The sequence below is a fragment of the Ctenocephalides felis genome, unplaced genomic scaffold (assembly GCF_003426905.1).
Source record: "Ctenocephalides felis isolate EL2017-DRISC unplaced genomic scaffold, ASM342690v1 CF-g0.4_SCAFFOLD_01886, whole genome shotgun sequence".
NCBI classification, from domain to species: Eukaryota; Metazoa; Arthropoda; class Insecta; order Siphonaptera; family Pulicidae; genus Ctenocephalides; species Ctenocephalides felis.
Window position 1 is genome coordinate 164061148 of NW_020538040.1, and position 8561 is coordinate 164069708.

The window sequence follows — 8561 nt, forward strand, 5'->3', positions numbered from 1 at the left end:
TTATTTAAGGAGTCGTAGTTTTTTCTTAAAATATTAAAAAAAAATCCTATCATACATGCTCTCTTATTCATACTTATCTATCATATATAATAAAAATTAAAAGAATTTACGCCATTTTAATGAATTTGCATATAGATAATTATATATAAATATTTATAAAAAAAGAACTCTTTAATATACTGTCTTCAGATTTTTTAATGTGTTGCTGTATAAATAATTATTATAATTCGAATAGATATTATACAAAAATGTTTGCGATTTGACTCATTGTCGGTAGTGAGCCGGGAATAGTTCCATCGAGATTAAATTGTGATACAAACTCCATATATAATTTAAATTGCCATTAATTTGCAAGATCTTTTAACTAAAGTATGTTTTCATATCTTTAACTAGTGTTTGATAAAAGACATTACGGCAATGAATATTTATATCGAGTTTGTCATCACATAAATGCAAGAAAATCTAGTCAAAAATCGTGTAATGCAGCGTGTCGTATATGTGCATATTAACATATTTATATAAATACATGAATATTGCTAAGTTACAGATTCATAATTGTAGTATTGATAAGTGATGTTATTTTGAATTTTCAAAGTGTTTCTGTAGAAATTTGTATAAAGAGTGGTACAGATACAAAACGTATATGTTATTCTGAACAATCTAGTCATATATAAATATTATTTCCTCTCCTCCCGAGCCACATGTAGACGCTCTCATTAAAATAAAGCCTTAAGCGAACTCAAGTCATTCTGTGAATCGACTTGGAGTGTTCTTGGCCTAACCCAGAAAATTATAACATCCTTTTAAAATAGACAAATATATCTTTGAAATGTTTACTCGTAAAATATTTCAGGTCGAATCAATGTAGTTATCGAAACAAATGACTTATAGATCCGCTGCCAATGCGTTTTTATTTTATGCATATTTGGGATTAAAATGCCGCGGCTTTTTAATAATAAAACTTGAAAAATTGAATCATTTAATCACAGGGTGTTTTAGCCAAACTAAGCCGTAAGTGATCCTTTGTCGCGAATCAGACTTGCCTCTGATCCAGGTCGAAAAATTAGCATGAAAGCGATCAGAAGCATTTTGGCTATTGTAAAAAAAAAAAAACGTTTTGAGATTTTAACGTGTAATTGAAAATTATAGACACTATTAATACTAATTATTCGCATATGAAGCCAGATACAAATGATTTCGGGCGCGTACTCTTGCAATGCCTTTGATGACAGAAAATATATACAGTTTTTTGAAAATATAATATAGTGTTAAAATTGACTACTGATTGAATTTTGATTTATTTTACCTAGCATGTGGACGATTCTTTTATGAAGCTTGCGTCATATATATTATATATCAGACAATTACCTAACATCAGTGTAAAGCACTAAATTTTAGGTGTTTTGTCATAAATTACACATAAAGAACTTTAAAGTTCTAGATATTCAATATAAAAAGGTTTTTTATATTAAACTCTTGTTAATTACTTATTTCTATTATAAGTTATTTATTGTTATACTTTCTATAAATATATATATAAATATTAATTATGTTAATACTGTTTGTTTCAAAGGAATCAATATACTACTACGAAAAACTGAGATACTGATTAACACTAAATCTAATAACATACATTTGGATAATCGAGCTACCGTAATGAATAATAATATAATAGATTAAATCTATTTTTTTCAAAAAACATAAAATTGATAAATAAATATCAATTCGAAGTAAAACTCGAATTCACAACAATATCCAAAATCTTGCATCGAAGATTTATGCAATAGTTTTTATTTTGCTCGATGGGTTTAGTGTTAATTTATTTTTTCATATCATATGGTATATAAAATATATCAAACTATTGAATAAATTAATGGTATAATTGATTCTGCAAACTAACAGTTTAAAATATCATCGCAATCTGTAGTATGTATTAATTTTCAACGATTTTACACAATTTATATATCTCTTTGATATAGTAATAATTGTTTTTGTATAGACTGTAATATTAATTCCTCTTAAACTTTTTTGAAATTATTATTTGTATTGTTGCAATTTAGTCAAGTGAATTCGTATCTCATGGAATATAAAACTATGTTCAATAGAGATAGAAATTTCAACTATTGAATTACCTCATTCATGACAAGTTGCTTATAAGTACCAAAAAACAATTGTAATATGTATATATATAACTGCATGTTAAAGTACTTAAAATCCATTTGCGTCTGATAGAAACTAGTTTGTAATGCATTTGATTTCATTGATCTTTACAATCATTTTGCAACTAGCATAATCTAATTTTCTAATATGATACGATTTTATTATAGAAAATACAATGTTCTGAACATATTTATAATCTACTAAATCACATATTTTAATAATAAGAATTACTTTTCACTGAATCTTTTTTCAAAATTTCGAATTCATAAAAAATTATAGGACATAAATTAAACTTAATTATAGCAAAATATTATACAACGCCGGATTCATAATTCAATCATTTTATATTAATATCTTAGAATACACTTCACTGCATTGTAAATACATTTATTATACAATATTCATAGTACGTTCTAATTTATTAATATTAAATCTGCACAAATTTGTAAGGTGGTAAATCATTAAATGAGAAATCGGTAAAATGACCATTTTGTTTCCTAGTTTTTTTATGCAAAGTTCAAACGTGATAAAAATTCAAACTCGATGGTAATGACAAGCATTGCAGTGAATTGTAAGCAAATAAATATATAATTCGACTGAAAGAATCTTGTTATTGACTTGATACTCTACTTCATTGTTTATTTATTAAGACCTATTTATAACCATAGAAATTTGGACTTTGCTTGTATGTTATAGCTCTCATGTCAAACTCTTTCATGAAAATAAATATTATTGTCAAGATTTTATTTTATTATGCTAATTTTCAATTTTAGGTTGCTACCATAAGGTTTCAATGTTGAATCCCAGGTTGTGTGTAACCTGAAAGGAAACAGTGATGATGTCTATTTTCACTGGATAATATATATCAATAGTTTGCAAGTAAAAATAGCGGGCAATTAGAGAAGGACTACCAATGGAGATTGCTGTTCAAAAGACAAACAAAAAAAAAAACAATTATGAATTATAAATTTTGTTGAATACTCTGGAAATTTGTAACAAAACATCAAAGTCCCTATAAATGAGCATACAATGTTGTCAGCTTTAATCATTTTATGTTAAATATCTCAACAATTTTGGTCCAAATCTTAACATGGTGTACACTATAGTGTATTTACTTATTTCAGTATTATAGTGGCAATTTGTATCGTTGCTTAAAAGGTTTCAAAATCCAGGCTGCACCGCCCCCACCCTCTACTTATTTCCACTTGATACAAGTTCTTGAGGTCCAGGAAGTCAGTGAGTCAGTCTTTCAGAGTCCGCTTTAGAGGTCCAACGTGTCCTACGAATGACAACCTGGTGGGACCCATAGTTTAGTTGTAATTGTGAGTGTAGAATACCATTTACAAGAAGACAAGTCCAGTTTGAAGGTCAGATTTCTTATTATTAGCTGTAGATATTCCCCCATATAATAGTGTAAAAAAAAGAATAACAAATATTAGTTAAAGAACGTGGCTGTATGCAAGTGCAATCATGTTCCACAAATAGTTGTAAATAGATAAATTATTTATTAAATAGGCTTATTTACAATGGTAATCCCTATTTCATTTGTACTGCTACTATCCCCCACTGGTAATTACAGGTGTTTTTAGAAGGCAAGAAAAGAATGCTTAGGGTTTATGCTTAAGATCTCAAGTTTTAGGGATAGCAATGTTGAATTATAATGCACAAAAGTTTGTGCCCCCAAAAGGAGAGTAGCCCAAAACACTATATACAAAAAATTTTATATTGAATTGGACTTTGGAATTGGAGCCTGACTGAACAATATGTCACCGTCATACATTTCTTCAAATATGTATATATATATATATATATATATGTATATATATATATATATATATATATAATGTGGCAAAATTTTCAAGGCAGTACATCAAACAAAAAATTGTGGAAGTTTATAAAATCATTAAACAGCCAAACATGTCGATATATTATTTTATATCATCCACTTTAGAATTTGAGGAATTTTGCTTTCCAATACTCCAATTATTCACTACATAAATTATTCATTAACTACAAAAAATAATATATTTAGTGAATAACTGGAGTATTTGAAAGCTTTTTTAAATTCTACTGAAAATGATATAAAATAATATTGAAACATTTGGCTATTTAATAAAGATTTTATAAACTTCTACAACTTTTTGTTTGATAAATTTCCCTAAAACATTAAATAAAAACTCAACATATATATAGTACCCTGCAAGTACATAAGACATTCTGTGGTATAAAACAATATTTGAAATGAGAACAACTCAAATGCAAAATATCATTTAATGATAAATTCATTATAATTTTTAGAGAGAAATAGTATTACCATAAAAGATTACATACTACATTAATTTAATTGCTAGTTCTCTCTGCATGAAATCTGCATAGAAGTTTTCTAATTATTGCATTCCTATCATTTTTATTATCACGACCTTTCCTTCCGCTCTTCACTCATTTAAAATCAAAGTATGTATTCATTTTATTCGGTACTTTATCATGCTTTGTTTCCTTACATCGGAATGAAGAGGTGTAGACATCTCAGAAAGTCATTAACCTGTTGGAAAATATAATAATGATTATATAATATATTACTTTATTTATAGCATACTATTTTAGTTTATATATATATATATATATATATATATATATATATATATATTCAAAGCATGAGGTTTTTTCAGATGGTAAAAGATATATGATAATATTTTTGGGCATCCAACCAATAATAAAAAGAATTGAATGAAGAAAGTCTTTATTAGAATAGCATAAGTTTCGAGTCTTGGTTTGATCCATCTTCAGTGCTACAATAACAAAATTATAAGATAAAATAATAAATAATAACATATTTCTAAAACAATGATGATAATGAATGTTACAAGTAATATGGAAAACATAACCAAAAAAAAAAATTGAAGATCAGTTATATTTTCCATATTGCTTTTAACATTCGTTATCATAATTGTTATAGAAATGTTATTTATTATGTGGAAATAGGTAATTGTTAAAAAGATTCTTCATCTAGAAATTTGAGCATGTTGAAATACTACAGAAGTCATTGTCTGTGCAGATATAGAAGTTTCTCTCTATAATAACATATTGTTAAATTGAAATCAATGCAACCCTCGCGATTTGTTAATATTTTTCTTATAATGTGGAGTTAATAAACTTACCTAATACCTATTTCTCCACCTCCTTATTGTAAACGTAAACGTAAACTCTTCTTTTATCTATGGGTTCATGACATAATTTTTGGTGCAAATTATTAATGCACTCCTATACCTTATTACTGCATTCTGCAGCAATTTGCAGCTACCACCAAGCATTTCTATTGAACATATTGTTATATCATATTTGATTAATCAATTATTTTTGCTGCAATTATTATGAAAAAATACCTTTGTGAAAAACTGGTGTCAGAATAGGCGACTTTTAGCCTGCACTTGACAATCTTAGGGGTACTGCAAAAATCTTTTTCAAGGTTTTTAGGCTTTTATCTCCTAACTAAAAACATAAGATTCGTTTATTAATATTTTTTTGCAAATTGTATTGAAGTATTTAGAGTTATAATTACTTGGCCTTGTCCTTGGAGTGTTGTCCTGGTCCTATATCAGAGCATTCTCCAGTGACTTGTAAACTATTCTGTTATTGCCATAAAGGAGACACTTCTAATTGGTTTTGTTTTCAAATTATCTTCGATTTGTGCCTCAAACCAAATAGTTAGGTCATCCAATAAAGGATTTTTCGCCTTCTGCTTCCAAATTCAAAATATCTAGACCATTTTCATAATACATATTCATTATATGCATAATACATCATCATATACATACAATTAGATGCCAGAAAGACATGTATATTTATATTATTTTCACAATTTGGCACATTACACTTTACCATTTTATCTTAATAATAAATAAAGTAATCACCCATAATACCCATAATACTCTTTAAAAGATTCAAAGGTTTTCTTTATTTACAGTGATTCACCTCCTTATGGTACGCCTTGTCCGTAAATGAACACAAACAAAGCTGGTCTAGGTACATGTTTAACCATTTAAGCATTTCATTGAAATATTACAACTGTGGCTTGTAGACATTCTCTGTGCAGACATAGACATTTCTATCTGGAATAACATACTGTTAGATTGATATCAATGCAACTCTCACAATCAGTTATATTAAACAGATTGTTCATATTTTATTTATAATATGGAGTTAACACTATGCCGTCCGGCGACACAACAGTGGTGTCGAGCGCAAACTAGCGCTTAACAGCCGGCGACACCACAGTGGTGTCGTGAGCACAGTATCTTCCTTTGGCCAGTGGCAGAAATCTTTCCATCCTGTTGGTGTTTTAATTTAGATAACAAAAAGTTACACCCCTCAACATTAGTAAGAACTAAAAATTTGTAATTTTTCGATAATATTTAGAATGGGCGGGGAAAAGCAAAGTGATAACGAATTAGCACTACCGGCGCCAAGCGAATAAATTTTTACAAGACGTGCGGACGGCAAAGTGTTAATAAAATGATTTAATACCTTGTTCACCTCCTTATCATAGACACTTCAAAGGTTTGCTGATTTTTATTATGGTACACCTTAACACCTGTGACTGACCATAAACCAGGATGCTCTTTATACATGTTTAACTATTTAATGGTTTAACTGTTATCACGTCAATACATGCTGAAATATCACAGCATGTTTAAGTATTACAGCTGTGGCTTGTAGACAATGCCTGTGCAGACATAGACATTTCTATCTGTAATAACATATTGTTAGATTGATATTAATGCAACACTTGCAAAAACCATATTAAAAAGATTGTCAAGATTTTTTTTTATGATGTGGAATTAATAAAATGATTTAATACCTTGTTCACCTCCTTATTGTAGACGCTTCGAAGGTTTGCTGATTTTTATTATGGTATAACTGATCATTAACAGGGATGCATTTTATACATGTTTAATCATTTAATTGTTTAACCATTTTCACAACAATACATGTAGAAATATCACAGCTCTGTGGTTGTAAACATTGTCTGTGCAGACATAGACATTTCTCTCTGCAATAATATACTGTTTTAATGATATTGATGCAACCATATTAAATCAATTGTAAGTATTTTTCTTATAATGTGGAGTTATTAAAATTATTTAATACCTTGTTCCCCTCCTTATTGTAGACACTTCAAAGGTTTTGAATCTTTTTATTTTCTTTATTTACAGTAACTGTGTTTGCAACACCATCAACCTTTTTAATCATTGGTAATATTGCATTTAATTAGTAGTACCTTGTCGACAAAATAGTATGCCCTGTCCATGCTGACTAAAAATAAGATTTTTATACATGTTTAATCGTTCTCACGCTACAATAATACAAACAAAAGATTATTGCTTTAATAATAATTATTATTTATTAGTCTCTATTGAGTTAATAAAAGAAAGTAAAGTATATGCACAAATGTTAAATCATTTGCCAGAGAAAGGTTAGGATAACTTTTACATTAGGTTTCTAATCAGAACTGTTTTAGCTGCAGTATTTATTAATTTTACTAAATAAATACCTTTTTACTTCGTAAATCTTTCAGATATTATTTAAAAGCCACTCTGATGTCTTTTTCATAAATTTCAATACTAAAATTATTTACATTGCACAACTGCTGTCACTTTGAGAGATGTCAAAATTATGTCAACATGACTAACTAGGTCAGATATGTCAAACATACGGCCCGGGCGGCCCCTGGGCTGTCTCAAGAATCATCATTAATCAATGATCATTAATTTGGGCTTTAAGTAATAAATGGTTGATTTTATTTAGGGAATGCAATTCCGGTATACCGAATTACCGGTAAACCGTGCGATTTTTCGGCGGTAATTTTACCGGTATTTATTAAAAAAATACCGGTATTTTCGGTATTTTTTACATAAGCGCTATTTGATACATAATACATTAAAGTTTAAATTTTTCGGAAACAAATTTATCTTTAAAATTCCATAATCTCATAAACAGCTATATTTCAAGTGATTCTTAATGTTAAAATGTCAAATATTATCTCAACTCGTCATCAAACTGAATATTTATTGCTTTTCAACAGGCTTCATATCGTTGTTACATAAATAGAATTGGACTGATAGATAATGATGTTTGTTTCATCTTTTAAAAATGTAACAGTTTTTTAGGTGATATTGCACCAAAATATTTTATATCTACAGATTACCCTTGCGTAATCTTTATTTTTTTCTAACTTTATTTATAATAATTATGATAATTACTGAATATTTTTGCTTCTTATTACAAATATAAAATATTATTTTTCGAAAATGTTTCGAAGTTTGAAAATACTATAGAAGCATCACATTGTTTAAATAACGATACTCAACAATTATAGTAACTTATTATTTATCTCGACAAAG

General features: G+C 28.1%; 1 long non-coding RNA gene across 1 annotated transcript; it reads right to left on the reverse strand.

Moving 5' to 3' along the window:
* Positions 1-5890: 5890 nt before the first annotated feature.
* On the reverse strand, positions 5891-7820 carry LOC113378415. The gene is made up of 6 exons (XR_003367180.1): positions 7712-7820; positions 7309-7473; positions 7019-7210; positions 6685-6907; positions 6133-6269; positions 5891-5917 (listed from the first exon to the last, which is right to left on the reverse strand). It is a non-coding gene; the product is annotated as an uncharacterized LOC113378415 (long non-coding RNA).
* Positions 7821-8561: the final 741 nt, after the last annotated feature.